This window comes from Jaculus jaculus, chromosome 9 (assembly GCF_020740685.1).
Source record: "Jaculus jaculus isolate mJacJac1 chromosome 9, mJacJac1.mat.Y.cur, whole genome shotgun sequence".
In the NCBI taxonomy this organism is placed as follows: domain Eukaryota; kingdom Metazoa; phylum Chordata; class Mammalia; order Rodentia; family Dipodidae; genus Jaculus; species Jaculus jaculus.
The window spans coordinates 26941777-26957905 of record NC_059110.1 but is presented as its reverse complement, the minus strand read 5'-3'; the positions used below and the strand labels follow the sequence as shown (position 1 = coordinate 26957905).

General features: G+C 45.2%; 1 protein-coding gene across 2 annotated transcripts in view; it reads right to left on the bottom strand.

Moving 5' to 3' along the window:
- The window catches only part of Nhsl1 (NHS like 1), a 153847-nt gene that overhangs the window by 124245 nt on the left and 13473 nt on the right, over positions 1–16129 (bottom strand). The window lies entirely within an intron of this gene.

Genomic DNA, 16129 nt, shown 5'->3' with positions numbered 1-16129 from the left:
TGATGCTCGGGCTCTCTCGGGCTTCATTCCGTTGTCTGGTTCAGCTTTTCTGTATCAGTTACACTGATATCTCGGTCCCCAGTGCTGGGAGAACACACCTGACTAAAGTAGGAAGTAGGAAGAGTTTCCAGCTCCAGGTCACAGCCCATCAGGGCAGGGCAGAAGGCATGGAGGCAGGAGCATGAAGCAGCTGGTCACATCCAGTCCATGGAGAGGAAGCAGAGCACGTGATTGCTGGCTCTCCTTTTTATACAGTCCACAATCCCAGCCCATGGATGGTGCCACCCCCAGTCAAGGGGAGTCTTCCCACCTTAATTAATCCAATCAGGATAATCCCTCTACCTGGCACATAAAAATTTTGGTATGAATACACACATACACTGTTAGATGCATAGGGTCACACTACAAGAAAAGGACATGTCTGATTGTTCATGATTTAGAGGGAGAGAGGAGTGAACTAGAAGCTGGGAATGTAACTCCATGGAGACCACTTGTCTAGCATTCCTTGGGTTTGATCCTTAACACTGCAAGGCTTGGGAGGGAATTATAACTAGGATAAAGAATCAGAATTCAGTGTTACAATGCTGAACAGTAGAAGAACGTACAAAGCCAGTATCATGTAGGTAGGGCTGGCGATGCAATTCAGTGGACGGAGTCCATCCACGAAGGCTTGGGCTTGGTCCCCAATATCACATGAAACCAGACATGACGCCAAACACATGTGATCCCAGTACTCAGGAGGGGCAGGCAGAAAGATCAGAAGTTCAGGGTCAGAGCCTGGGGAGACCCTGTAATGTAAAGTGCTTGTACTGCAAGCAGAAGGGTCTGAGCTCCACCCCCAGGGCTCACATAAAAATGCTGGACTTGGAACTAGAGAGAGTGCTTCGTGGTTAAGGCGCTTGCTTGTGAAGCCTAAGGACCCAGGTTCGATTCCCCAGCACCCACGTAAGCCAAATGCACAAAGTGGTCCGTGGATGTCATTTACAGTGGCTAGAGGCACTAGTCTGCCCATTCTCTCTTTCTCTGCATCTATCTCTCTCAAATAACATAAAATGAAGTAACTTGTTTAAAACTGCTAGATTTGGTAGCATGATCCCAGTGCTGGGAAGGCAAAGACATCAAGACCTCTGGAACTTTCTGGCCAGTCAGTATAGGCTAAGTGGTAAGTCACTGGTCAAAATCAGACCCTGTCTCTCAAAAGGTAAATGGCACCTAAGGAATGATGTTCCAAGATTGTCCTCTGCCCTCTGCAAGCATGCACATACACATATGCAGGCATACCTACACACACACACACACACACGTCTAAAGTCATTCTCAGTTACATAGTGAATTAGTAGAGGCCAGCTTGGGCTACATGAAACCCTGTCTCAAAAAATAAAAATAAAAAGGATACTTTAATGTAGTGGGGGTAAGGATATGAATAGTGTCCATGCAAAATTCTCATCTCTTCTCAGAATATGACCTCATTTGCAAACTTGGTCATTAAAGATGTGACTAAGGTAAGAATCAAGATGAGATAATCTGGTCTGGGAAGATGGCTCAGCAGTTCAATTCCCAAGCTGCCCACCTAAGCCAAACATGGTGAAAGCAGCTGGCATTTGCAGTGGCAAGACACTATAGGACACTGTAGCAGACAGCTTCAGGTTTGTGGAGATGAACTTCCAGACCAGGCACAGTTATGGAGGAAGGGATATTTATTGAAGCTTACAGATCCAGGGGAAGTTCCATAATGGCAGAAGAAGCTAGCCTGCTTTTATAAGTCCAAAGAGAGAGAGAGAGAGAGAGAGCAGGGGAGGGGTGGGGGGAGAGAGAGAGCACACGAGGGGGGGGGGAGCATGCAAGCCACAAGCCAAACCCCACAAGCCACACCACACAGCACACTCTTCAGGAACTCCAGGCAGTTTGCGTATCTTTAGATTGGAATGTCAAATCCACCACCACTCCACACCTCCTCCAACCAGCTGGCTGGAGATCCAACAAGTTTTAATAAACTCCTGAGTCTATGGGGAGGGTAGCACAGACACCCATGCACACATGTGGGCAAATAAACTAAAAATTTTATATATAGGCTGGAGAGATGGCTTAGCAGTTAAGGCATTTGCCTGTGAAGCCTAAGGACCCTGGTTCGAATCCCCAGGACCCACGTAAACCAGATGCACAAGGTGGCGCATGCATCTGGAATTCATTTGCAGCAGCTGGAGGCCCGGACACGCCCATTCTCATGCTCTATCTGCCTCTTTCTCTGCCAAATAAAAATTTTAAGAAAAAATAAGTTTAACTATGAAACAATCTATATGAAGGTGAGCCCCATATCCTCTGAGAAGGTCCTAATAAGATGCAAAGGGCACGCAGGCACAGAGAAGGTCCTGAGAAGATGGACTGAGACTAGAGACTCTTCTGAGGTATGTTACTACAGTAGCCCTTAGAAAACTAACACATGGAGCAAGGTAAAAATGATGAGAAAGGGGGCATGAATTTTTTTTCTTTTTTATTATTTTTTGGTCATTATGCTTTTAATGATGATCTTACACCCATCAATGCAAGATGTTTCATTAGCATAGTGATTAATGTAAATTACATTTTATTTTATTTATTTCAGAAAGAGAAAGAGGAAGAGGCAGATAGAGAGGAAGAGAGAATGGGCACGCCAGGGCTTCCAGCCACTGCAAACGAACTCCAGATGCATGCGCCACCTTGTGCATCTGGCTTACGTGGGTCCTGGGGATTCGAACCGGGGTCCTTAGGCTTCACAGGCAAATGCCTTAACTGCTAAGCCACTTCCCAACCCGTAAATTACATTTTAACAATAATGCAAAATACAGCGTTAGACCTCAAAAGAAACTGCATTTGCATGCAACCCTAGGATGTTGGAAAGGGTCCCTAAGTTTGTACCCACCTCTCCTTTATCTTGCCCCTCAGTGGTGGGGGGAGAGTGGAGAACACAAAGCCCCTTTGGGCTACGGTGCACACACGCTAGCGAAGCCGTGTGACGATGCCGCTGCAGGGCTGGGAAGTTTCCTTGGAAGTATTTCCAGAACCACAGGCAGCCAGGCTTAATAGTTTCAAAGCCTGGAAGCAAGCTAAGATCTTATCTTTGAGAATTTTCAAGCATTATAAATCCCACTTCTCTACAGAGAAACTCCTCTACAGAGAAACTTCCTACAACATGGACATTACCAAGGATATCAGTAGTTTATGAAATTTCAGTAAACACCCCAAGGCACAAATACTGAACACAGCCTGTTCACTAAGAGGGCACTGCATTGCATTTGTGTGACCGTGAACGCCGTGTGGAGGGACAAGACAGGGACATCATCGCTTTTCAAGAGCACCAGATGTCAACCTCAGCTTCCGTTTACACAGTATGCATCATTGTTTTTTTCTTTTTAAGTTACCTTCAATGTACACTTACAGGGAGGCTTAAAAATCTATATTTTCCTATACATACTCCTGTATTACATGACCTTTATCCTTAGAGGAAAAATAAGAGTGATCCTATAACATAACACTCCCGAACACCACAAATAACCATCTTTTATGAACTTAGCAAAAGTGTAGGTGTCATCTCCAGCAACGGTTAGGGCGCTCATCTCAAGCACTGGGCAGGGAATGGATTTCTATCAAGAAGGTTAGTACACTTAAGAGCTTCTTGCTCTTGTGTCTGAGCCATCAAACATGAAGAGAAAAATCACACTGTCTTAACTTTGAAAAAAACATTTAAGAACTAGCCATTGAAATTATGTTGTTTGGGCTGGAGGTTAAGGCACTTGCCTGCGAAGCCTAAGGACCCAGGTTCGATTCCTTAGTCCCCACGTAAGCCAGATGCACAAGGTGGCGCATGTGTCTGGAGTTTATTTGCAGTTGGCCAGAAGTCCTGGCATACTATCCTCCACTTTCTCTCTCCAATAAATAAATAAAAATAAAGTATTTTTTAAAAATAAATTAAATGATATTGTTTGCCACCACAGATCAATGCTACTGAATGTGAAAATAAATATGAAGATTTCCTACATGGAGGAGAAGGCCAGGTTGGACCCAAGCCCAGAGTCTTCCTCGTCAACACTGAGGCAAGGGCGGCAACTGCTTCGCTCCCTTGTAGGATTACAACATCCAGCATCATGAGAGTTTGACATTATCTCTGCAAGAGGGAGGGGCAGCCAGACACACAGGCAAAAAATGTCAGAGGACCCCGCCTGTCAGCACCCCAGAGCTCGGTCACTTTTAAGTGAGAATTTTGGTTTCAACAAATAGTGGTGATGAGGATAAATTAGGAATGAATTTATATAGCACAAAGAATTAATGAGTCTAGATCCAGTCACAATTAATTCCACCCCATTCCTGGGGGGGGGGGCACACAAAACAAAATTCTATAAAGAAAATAGGAGGGCGCTATCTTTTCTTAAGAATCCTGACTCTTAAACCGGGCGTGGTGGCGCACGCCTTTAATCCCAGCACTTGGGAGGCAGAGGTGGGAGGATTGCCATGAGTTCGAGGCCACCCTGAGACTCCATAGTGAATTCCAGGTCAGCCTTGCCTAGATTAAGACTCTACCTCGAAAATCCAAAAAAACAAAAAAGAATCCTGACTCATTGTCTTATCAAAATATGCCAAAAGTTAGGCCAGAGATGGTCAGTGGTTAAGTGTGCGTCCTGCACAAGCATGAGGGCCCGAGGGAAGGAGATGACCCAAGTGTGAAACTCTAGAACCACACTACAGAGCTGGCTATGGCCACTTGCACGTCTGTGACCCCCATCATGTTAAGAGGCAGAGACCCGAGAATCAGTGGGCTCACAGACAGCAAGTTCCAGAATCAGTAAGACTCCGTTGCAAGGAAAAAAATGGCGGGGAGTGATGGAGGGGGGGACACCGGATTCTACTCCGGCTGCCACACACAAGTGCACAGGGTGCTATGTCAGCATACACGCACACGCACAAAGGCAGGCAAGGACACACACCTACACAAACATGTCACAGATAGAAAAACCCTTCCTCGCATCCACTGGAGGGTATGTTTCACTCGGCTAAATGTCATGCCTGAATATCTAGACAGGCTTTGGAAGCACAGGAAGCTTTGGAAGTCCAAGTTCAAAGGCACATTTCCAATCACAGATGCTTTCCCTTTTCCCTCCTACTGACATCTTTATCGTGGGAATGGCCACGTTAATACAATTTCCTGAGCATCTACTCGGGTAGCACCTGCGACCTTCAAAAATGTTAAGTTCACTTACCCGACTAGGGTTCTCCACGACTCTCCAGGCACAAGAAAAAGAAGAAAAGGAAGCCAGGTGTGGTGGCACATGTCTATAATCCCAGCACTGGGGAGGCACAGGGAGGAGGATCATTGTGAGCTCGAGGGGACTCTGGAGTGCATTCCAGGTAAGCCTGGGCTAGAGTGAGACCCTACCTTGATAAAATAAAATAAAACAAAAACAAGGCTCAGGGATTACTGCAGAAGAGGAGGTGGGTAGATGTCAGAGACACTGGGTGGAGAGAAATACCCTGGGGTACAGCCCCCCCATAAAAATTAACAGAGTGGCTGGAGAGATGGCTTAGCGGTTAAGCGCTTGCCTGTGAAGCCTAAGGACCCCAGTTTGAGGCTCGGTTCCCCAGGTCCTACGTTAGCCAGATGCACAAGGGGCGCACACGTCTGGAGTTCGTTTGCAGAGGCTGGAAGCCCTGGCGCGCCCATTCTCTCTCTCCCTCTATCTGTCTTTTTCTCTGTGTCTGTGGCTCTCAAATAAATAAATTTTAAAAAAAAGTTTAAAAAAAAAAACTAACAGAGGCCCTAACCACCAGTGAATCCTAAGGACCCTGTTGAGGAGGACCCTCAGAAATGGGAATGGGGGCAAGGGGATATAATATAACCTATGTAAAAAAGTGTGTGTGTGTGTGTGTGTGTGTGTGTGTGTGTGTGTGTGTGTGTGTGTACATACAGAGAAAGTGAGAGAGAAGAAAAAAGTAGAGCAAGCAACACAAGCATACAAGTCCAAATAATTAACTTTTTAAAAATGTACTGGATAACTTCACTATTTCCTTGGTTGGTCAGCTCATTCATTCATCCTAGGGACTGAACTACATTCCGGATACTTTAAAACTAGCCTATCATCCTGGTGCTCCAGTGTGGCCATCTCTATAGACAGGGAAATCTAGAACAGTTCTTTGTTCTAGAACTTTCCTCCTCCTGCCTCACCTATTTGAATTCAAGAGCAACCTTCATCCTCTTTGCAGTCACCTTTCCTTTAGAAGAAAGGTTCTGGGTCACAATGTCCTGGGCACTAACCAGCTATGGTGTCCCCTGGACCACACTGTAAGGCAATTCTTCCACAGAGTCTGACATCAGGAAGACTTTTCACATCACCGTACTTCCTCCTTGAATCAGAGGAGTCCTGCCCTAGTGGGTCATTTAAAAAATATGCATTCCTGAAACTGTGGTTTTCTTTCTTCAAAGCCAAAACCAGATCTTTTTGAATGATTGTTTGTTTTGGTTGGGGGCCCTTTGAGATAAGGTCTCATTGCATAGCCCGAGTTTGTCTTGAACTTTTGATTCCTACTGTCTGCAGGGCTGCAACATAACTGCCCACTTCTTTGGAAACAAGGTGAAACTCGGAACCGACAGCAACAGAGAGCAGCCTTTACTGTGAAGCATTGAGCCATTCAACCAGCTCTCCTGCAGCTTCCAAATGCAGTGCCCTGGCTCTGCTTCCTAGCCCTCATGAGGTGGCCACTATTCCTCTACCCTTCGGATATATTTCTGCCATGCCACAGCCCTATAACCAATGGATCCAGCCAACCATGAACCAAAACAATGACATCATGAGCCGCAATAATTCTTTCCTCCTTTAAGTGGTTTTATTGGTCCCCCCCCCCAGGTATTTTGTCATAGTGATGAAAAAAAATGTAAATACTAATAGAAAACTGGTAGAAAGAAGTGGGTCCCTGGTGTGACTAACTGACCATGAAGTTCAGAAGCTTTTCAAACTGATTTGTGGGAAGAACTTAGAGAAATAGGGATACCTAGAATAAAGAATCCATAGAATGCTTAATGGGTGGCCCTGGTAACAGCCCAGAATGCTGAGGGAATCATGGACGGTAAAGACTGTGTCCAAAAGTACCCAGATGGGAATAAGAATTCTACTGGGAATTGGACTTTAGGTCATTCATCCATGGCACATTCTAACAGAAGGATTTGTTTAGATTCTGTTCAGGCCCTCAGACTTTTGTATAATGTGGAACTTAAGGAAGATGAACTACAGAATCTGACAGAGGTAACTTAGAGGCATTCATCTAGCCTGTGGCATGAATATTGCTAGCTGCCTTTGGCTGGAATTACAGAGATAACATGAGCAAAAATCACAAGATTAAGACTTGAAAATCTTTCAGTGTGGCCAGAAAAGCTTATGTAAAGTTGAAGACTGGGGATGGGCGGTGGCTGAGGAGATGGATGCTATTAAAAAGAAGCCAGGCGTGCTGGAGAGAGATGGCTTAGCAGTTAAAGTGCTTGCCTGCAAAGCCTAAGGACCTACGTTCATCTCTCCAGATCCCACGTTAGCCAGATGCACAAAGGTGAGGCAAGCACAAGGTCTCAAATGCCCACTAGGTGGCGCAAGTGTCTGGAGTTCGATTGCAGTGGCTGAGGCCCTGGTGCACCAATTCTCTCTCTCTCTCTCTCTCTCTAAAATTAAAGAATTAAAACTAAGAAAAGAAGCCAAGCACTCAGCATGGTGGCAGCAGGAAAGCTGTCTTGAGGAATCAGTGAGACCCTACCCACCCCACAGTTGCATAAGAGCAGTTCTTCCAGAGAAATTGTTGGGAGTTGTGTTCCCCTTTGCTCAGCCACCTAGACAGTCTGAGTGGCAGTGGCACGGTCCAACGCACCTGGCTCTACTGCAGCGGGAGGAGATGTTGATGTCACCCATACGACACTAGTTTTGCATACAAGCAGAAGGCAATTATTATGTAAGCCAAAATAAACCCTTGTGTCCCAAAAGCTGCTCTTGGTTGGGTGATTTCTGCCAGCAATGTGAACCTGACTAACATAGTAAAGTTGATATCAGGATTGGGGTGATTTGCAGCTAGACATGTGATTGTGTGGCTTTGGCCTTTTGCAGCTGATTTTCAAGAGGAATGTGGAAGGATGTGAAATCTTGGCCTAAGAGACACCTTGCAGTGCTGTAAGTACAGCTTGATGGACTATTCTGGTCAGAGTTGAAAGACCTGAATGCAGTAAGAACTATGGACTGTGAGGTTTTGTCTTACAACAGTGAGAAAGAGCTTTGCCTGGACTGGGCTAGAAGCAGTTTGTGTGAGAGGCTTGCTGTTATGCCCTTGTCCTGAGAATTTGTGCAGAGTTGCTTTGCATAGACATGGACTGGTATGAGCACAGGGATATGGCACAGAAATGAAATCCTTGGGCTGAAACTTCTGCCCATTCAGCTGCAATTATAAGAGAGATTACAACCTTAAAGATTGGGCCAGCTGACCTGCACTGGGGCAACAGGAAGAATGTAGACGCTTTTGAAGGGCCTGACTGCTCAAGGAGTGTCCTGTTCTTCAAAGTCTGCTTTATTCCCCACTGGAATAACAAACTGCCACCCTACCTGGTATTGTGGAGTGTAAGAAATGCAAGAAACAGAGGGTCATTGAATTTATAACACGGTCTTATGTTTTGGAAATGCCCATGGGTAGTATGAAGCAGGTTTGCTGGATGCCTGCATGGAGACCTGATGGAGCCAAGTGGATGGACCATAGGTTACAGTGGAGACCTAATGGAGATGCTGGGACCATGAGATGTCTGCTAAGGAAAGCTCCTGGCCCCAGATGAAGTTTTCCAGGACTGTTAGTAGCCTAGCTGGAGGGGCAGATTTGGAACACTTGTTGCCCCAGAGACTTGTTATCAGATTTGGAGACTTATTGGCTAGAGTTGTTGGACTTGAAGATACAGAGTTTGATGTTTGCCCTGGTTGTTTTTAATCTTGTATTGATTGAATATTTCTTTGTTATGCCCAGTGCCATCTTTTGCAGGATGAGTGTTTATTCTGCACCATTATGGGGCCTGGGGGGTTGGTATTATGGCTCAGTTAAAAGATCTTGGATTATGGGGATATTTGAACATCATTAGCACTGATAAAAACTATGGGGACTTTTAAAGATAGACTGAATGCACTGCATTTTCCATCATGTACAGTTATCAGTTTATGGGGCCAGGGGTGGAATGTGTTGGTTTGATTCAGGTGTCCCCCAGAAACTTAAGTGTTCTGAATACTAGATTCCCAGCTGATGGAGATTTGGGAATTAACATTTCCTTGAGGCAGTGTACTGTTGGGGACAGGCTTATGGATATTATAGCCCATTTCCCCTTGCCAGTGTTTGGCACACTCTCCTGTTGCTATTGTCCACCTTATGTTGGCCAGGGGGTGATGTCCACCCTCTGCTCATGCCATCGTTTTCCCCTGGCATCACAGAGCCTCTCCTGGAGTCTACAAGCTGAAATAAAGCCTTTTTCTCCCAAAAGTTGCTCTTGGTCAGGTGTTTCCTGTGAGCAATGCGAACCTGACTACAACACCACTTATAACACTAACACACACACACACACACACACACACACAGAGAGAGAGAGAGAGAGAGAGAGAGAGAGAGAGAGAGAGAGAGATAAATCCCAAACTCCTCAACCTTAGACATGCTTTTTCCCAATCTCTCCTGGGCACCCCCACTCAAGTAGCCCCTTCCACAGTTATTTTTCTGGCCATCTTTGATCAGTCTATGATCTCCTTTGCCTGGAATGCAGCTCCAAACCCACTGTATTTTTTTTTATACTTCTCCAAGGCCTCATTTGATCAAGCCCCTGTCCAGTAGCAGAACCAATTCCAACACAGTCTTTTGGAGAGCAAGCTGCAAATCATTAAAATTCAATTAACGGAGTTTGTATAAGTCATTTTCAAACACAAACACACATACCATTCTCTCCCCAAGACAGTTCACCACAGCAAGCTCAGAAATTAAGTTTTCCTGCCAGGTGTGGTGGCACACCCCTTTAATCCCATCACTCAGGAGGCAGAGGTAGGAGGATTGTTGTGAGTTTGAGGCCATCCTGAGATGACATAGTGAATTCCAGGTCAGCCTGGGCTAGAGAGAGACACTACCTCAAAAAGGGGGGGAGGGCTGGAGGGATGGCTTAGTGGTTAAGGCACTTGCCTGCAAAGCCAAAGGACCCAGGTTCGACTCCCTAGGACCCGTGTAAGCCAGATGTGCAAGGGGGCGCATGCATCTTGAGTTTATTTGCAGTGGCTGGAGGCCCTGGCGCATCCATTCTCTCAATCTCTCTTCTCTCTCCACCTGCCTATTTCTGTATCACTCTCTTCTCTCTCAAATAAATAAATAGAAATAAAATATTTTTTAAAAAGTAGTTTTCCCAACTCTCATTCTGCCTGAATTAAATATTTGCAGGATGATGGAAGTGGGAAAGAAGACAAGAATTTTTCTGGATGTACTTATTAGGTCCAGCTGGAGGGAGGGTACCAAGAGGTGACCTAATCATGTTCTCAAATTCTACTCTGTAGTAAACGTGCAATGAAATGTGTAATCAGAGAGGGGGAAACCCAGGCTACACTTCATTCTCTGAAAGCTCTGCCATAGTCATTGTGCCTAGTATACACTGACCACCCTGGGGGTGAGGGCTGAAGACCATAAATGTAACTGCACGGGCTGCCCGTGCCATCCTGCTGTGCATGCCGTCAGTGTGCTCCTGGAAGGATTGTCTTCCAAAACACACAGGCCAGTCACAACCCCCAAACTACCCAAAAATACACCATTTGCTTCTTTTTCTCCTAAGCATCTGAGTAATTTGATGACATTAAAAGTAAACCTTTCTAAACTAGTTTTTCAAATATTTCATTTATTTATTAGAGAGAGAAAGAGAAAGGAGGCAGACAGAATGGGCATGACAGGGCCTCCAGCCCCTCAAAGGAACTCCACCTTGTGCATCTGGCTGACGTTGGTCCTGGAGAATTGAACCTGGCTCCTTTGGCTTGGCAGGCATGGGTCTTAACCGCTAATCCATTTCTCCAGCTCTTTCCTAAACTTTTTACTGACAATTGCTATGCATGTGTATAATGTATTTTGATCACAATCCCCTCCCATTACCTTCTCTCGACCCCCTTACCTTATCCCCCACTTGGACTGAACCGCTTCTTCTTTCTACTTTGATGCCCTTCCCACTACCAGCCCCCATCCCGTTCTCCACCGTGGAAAGCTCTTAGGCTTAATAGTGTGTAAGTCTTGTCACAACAGCAGCTGTGAAGCCATGAATACAAGAGCCATGTCAGGTCCCGAAGACAGCACCCCTGGCTCTTACATTCTTCTGCCTCTACTTCTGTAATGTTCCCTGGACCTTAAAAGGGAGACATAGATGTCTCATTAAGTGATGAACACTGAATACTCACTTATGATTAGCAAAAAGTCCATTTTTTGTGTAACTGTGAGTGGTATGCATGTGTATGAGCATGTGCGTTGTGTGTGCGTGCGTGTGCATGTGTGTGCATTGCGGGGATTCACACGTATAGGCATTCATGTAGAGGACAATATCAATGTGGGGGGAATATCAATGTGAGGGAGTTCTTCCTCAGTCACTCTCCACCTCTCTTTTTGAAATAGATTCTCTCAGGAATTCAGCTGAACTAGGTAGCCAGTTTGCCCCAAGGACACCTTATCTCTACTCCCCAGCACTGAAATTACAAGCATGCGCCTCCACATTACATGGGTACTGGGGAAGTCAGCCGGGGCCATCACACTTTGCAAGCAAGCACTTTAATCTCAGAGTCCTATCTCCAGATCCAAGAGGCCTTTTAACAACAGGTATAACTATTCCACCTGCCAAGTCGTCACCCCAAACCATTCATTCTTAGAAGTCAATCTTCACATCAAAATGACTCAAATTCAAAGTACTACACCACCGGGCGAACCCCAAATTCCTGCCTTAGTAAAACGTAAGCCCATCACCTGAGAGAGTAACCATACCATGACTTATAATCATCAAGCAGAGAGGCCTTAAAAAGATGCACTAGGGCTGGAGAGATAGATGGCTTAGCGGTTAAGCGCTTGCCTGTGAAGCCTAAGGACCCCAGTTCAAGGCTCCATTCCCCAGGACCCACGTTAGCCAGATGCACAAGGGGGCACACGTGCCTGGAGTTCGTTAGCAGTGGCTGGAAGCCCTGGCATGCCCATCCCCCCCCCCCTCTCTCTCTCTGTGTCTCTTTCTCTCTGTGTCACACTCAAATAAATAAATAAAAATGAACAAAAAAAAATTAAAAGAAAAAGATGCACTAATGGCTGGAGAGATGCCTTAGCAGCTAAGAGCCTTTTGTTTGCAGTGGCCAGAGGCTTTGGCATGCCCATTTTCTCTCTCTACCTTTTTCTCTCTCTTAAATAATAAATAATTTAAGCCGGGTGTGGTGGCGCATGCCTTTGATCCCAGCACTCGGGAGGCAGAGGTAAGAGGATTGCTGTGAGTTCAAGGCCACCCTGAGACTCCATAGTGAATTCCAGGTTAGCCTGGGCCAGAGTGACCCTACCTCGAAAACCCAAAATAAATAAATAAATAAATAATTTTTTTTTTAAAGACACACTAAGATAGAAAAGACTAAATTAAATTATCTGGTTTCATGGTTTCTGCCCATATAATTGTATATACCATTCTAAGAATGGACATAAATTTAGAATAATGTATTTTGAAGCCAACTATACATATGAAAAACAAAGCTCTGTGAAGAATGACAGGATTTCTATTAAAAAGTTGTCATGTCTGAGATCCTTACATTCACCAACTTTTGACCCACTTTAACTGAGGCCACCAACATTAAGGAAGAAGCTAATCGTTTCCCTTTCGGATGCCAAGTCTCCTAGGAGTCAGGCCGTTTTTGAAACAGTGAAGTTATTTCAGGACCCATAGGATTCATAGTGATAATGGTTTAAGGAAACCACAGCATTTGGGCTCCTTCAGGCTTTTCCCCCTGTTCTTAGGCGTTTAAAAATAAGCAAGAAAATGATTCTTCAAATTGGTAGGGCAATTTCAGGGGTGGGGTGCCTGCCACAGCGTACTATGATCACAGAGTTACCCTGTCCACAGAGTGTGTGGTGCACCCCACAACACAGCTCCTCTTAGAGCCTCCTTCTTGGTCATGGCTGGAGGTCTTTCCTTTTTTATTTCTGTCCTCTGCCCTCTTTTCCTTCCCCTTTTCTCTCCTCTCCTCTCCTCTCCCTCTCTCTCCCTCTCTCTCTGGCTTAATGTCAGCAAAGCTACAATAGAAATGACTTACAATTCTATTGAGGGTAATGGCTGGGATTGACTTGTGTTCTGTTTTCATCCCCCGTGTCACTACAAATTTGGTTGTATTTAACTATAATAAAACTATAGTCATTCAAGGGAGGGGGGGAGTTATATGTCAAAGGCAGAGTGGCAAGTTTGAAACGTAAAACTACATTTGCGTTTCTGGAGGCAGATGTGCTTCTTTCTGAAAGCTCGATTAAAGTCACTCAACTGTCTCCAGGGGCTCCGGTGTATACAAAAGCAAGGCTGCAGCCGACGGACTTGTTCTCCCCCCACCTTTCCGTTTTTGAAAACAGAACGAATGCATTGTGGCTCTGAGGGGAATAAAATTCACCCCCTGAGCCGGTTTTCAGGGTCACCCCCGGCGCAGCCCCCGCCCCCGCCCCGTCCTGGTCTTGGCAATGCCATGCTGCCGGTTCCTGCTCATCTGCATGAAAAGCCTGTGCGGGACGCCGAGCAAACAGAAAGCTTCCCTCCGCCTGCTCTGTGGGGCCCGCACGGGAATCTGCCCCTTGGCCTTCCCAGAGCAATCAGGAACACTCAAATTAAAGACATTAATAGGAAGGAACACGTTCTCCGTACCATGTAAGAATGAAGAGAGGAATGGAGGGCCCAGGTGTCACTCACGGGGCTCCTGCGGCTTAGGAAGTCCTCAGCAAGCTGGTCTGCTCCTCGCTTCCGTCAGGTAAGGAATCAGACAGGGTTATCTCTGAGGCTCTAATGCTGGGGCCCTTACACCTCGCTGGAAAGGTAAGTGACTGGACCCCTTCATCCGCCGACTTAAAGACTGTACACATATTATTCATTACACTGCACGCAGCACCGACAGGAAAGCAGGCGGTCATGGCTTCAATGAGCTCACTTTGAAGATCAATTAAGTTGGTGTCTCTAATTAAGCAGAATTCATTGAACTTTCATCTCTTCCAGAAAAGATACTTCTAAAAGTGTCATTGACTCTAGCAATTTTATAACCAAAACAGAGTAATGATATGAGGAATCAAACACTTTTGCAGCTGGGAGCAAGCATCTCTGAGCAACTCTTCAATATTTTGAAAATAAGAAAAGGTATAACAATGGTTTTTGAAATTATTAGTTTTCTCTGAGCCTTATTTCTTGTGGCACAGAAATTTTGATTTCTGTTTTCAATTAATTTAAATTATAATCAGGTTTTTTCCAGTTTTTTAAAAATATATTTTTATTTATTTATTTGACAGAGAGAAAGAGGGAGAGGGAGAGAGAGAATGGGCATGCCAGGGCTCTAGCCACTGCAAGCAAACTCCAGACGTGTCTGCCCCCTTGCGCATCTGGCTAACATGGGTCCTAGGGAATCAAACCTGTTCTTTCTTTTAAATTTTTTTTGTTCACTTTTATTTATTTATTTGAGAGCAACAGAGAGAGAAAGAGGCAGAGAGAGAGAGAGAAAGAATGGGCATGCCAGGGCTTCCAGCCACTGCAAATGAACTCCAGACAAGTGCACCCTCTTGTGCATCTGGCTAACGTGGGTCCTAGAGAATCAAGCCTCGAACCGGGGTCCTTTGGCTTCACAGGCAAGAGCTTAACCGCTAAGCCATCTCTCCAGCCCAAACCTGTTCTTATAAATTTAAATATTCACTGAGCAGTAACATGAACCCAAGATGGGGCTTACAGCATTTCAACATATTAAAAGGTCACATGAATGTTGCATACTGGGATATTAGTAATTTATTATGAGGTCCATAGATAAAGAAACCAGAATCAGCTTTATCAGCCATATTTCATATAATTCCTATTTGTATTAATGAAGATCAAATGTTATTGGAAGTTTGGGATTAAAACCATTTAGTTGAAGAGCAGAGGGGATGGCTTGGCAGTTAAGGCATCTGCGTGTGAAGCCTAAAGACCCAGGTTCGATTCCCCAATACCATGTAAGCCAGATGCACAAGGTGACACATGTATCTGGAGTTTGATTGCAGTGGCTAGAGGCCCTGGCATACTCATTCCCTCCCCGTCCCCATAAATAAAATAAAATAAAGAATTAAAAACAAAAACAAAAAATGGGTGAGTAGAAATGGTCTTAAATAATAGAAATATGCCATTTTTTTTTTTTTACCATTTCTTGATTTTTTAAAAAAGCAGAACCTATGAGAAAAAGACAGGATATAGACATTTCAGCTGGTCATGGTGGCATTCATCTCTACGCCCAACACTCTGGGAGGCAGAAGCAAGGATGACCACAAATCCAAGTGTAGTACGGACTACAAGTACAGTCCCAGTCTCAAAAAGTGGGGAGGGAGAAGAGGGGGAGGAAGGGAGAGGAATTGGGGGGCGGTAATTTCAAGCAAGTAAATATACTTGTCCTGGTATCAGCTGCAGAGAAGGGAGAAGTGAGGGTAAAAGACTCACTGCCATTAGAGAACATGGTTAAGAGGCCAGAGCTGGAAAAGCTATGCTTGCTTGAAAGGTAAAATGACACAGTAGATACTGATCTTGCTGGAGAACACAGATGTGTTTAAAATTTAATGTCTACAAAAAAGAACAGCGACGCCCAAACACAGCAATGGGTCCGTAACATCAACGCGAACATGTGCTTATCCAACGCGCGGAGAGGGAAAGACCAAGAGCCGAGGAGCACGTACAGAATTTACCTATTACAGCAACTTCCGCTCAAACTCAGACACTCAAAATGAGCTCAAGAAGCCAGAGGGGTCAGGCCAGAGGGCATCCCTCTCAGGACCGCGGCTCAGGGGCGCGTCAGTCCCCAGGTCAATGCTGATGGGATAGACTGATTGCCCAGGAACCCCCGCCCTGGACAAGGTCAGATATTAG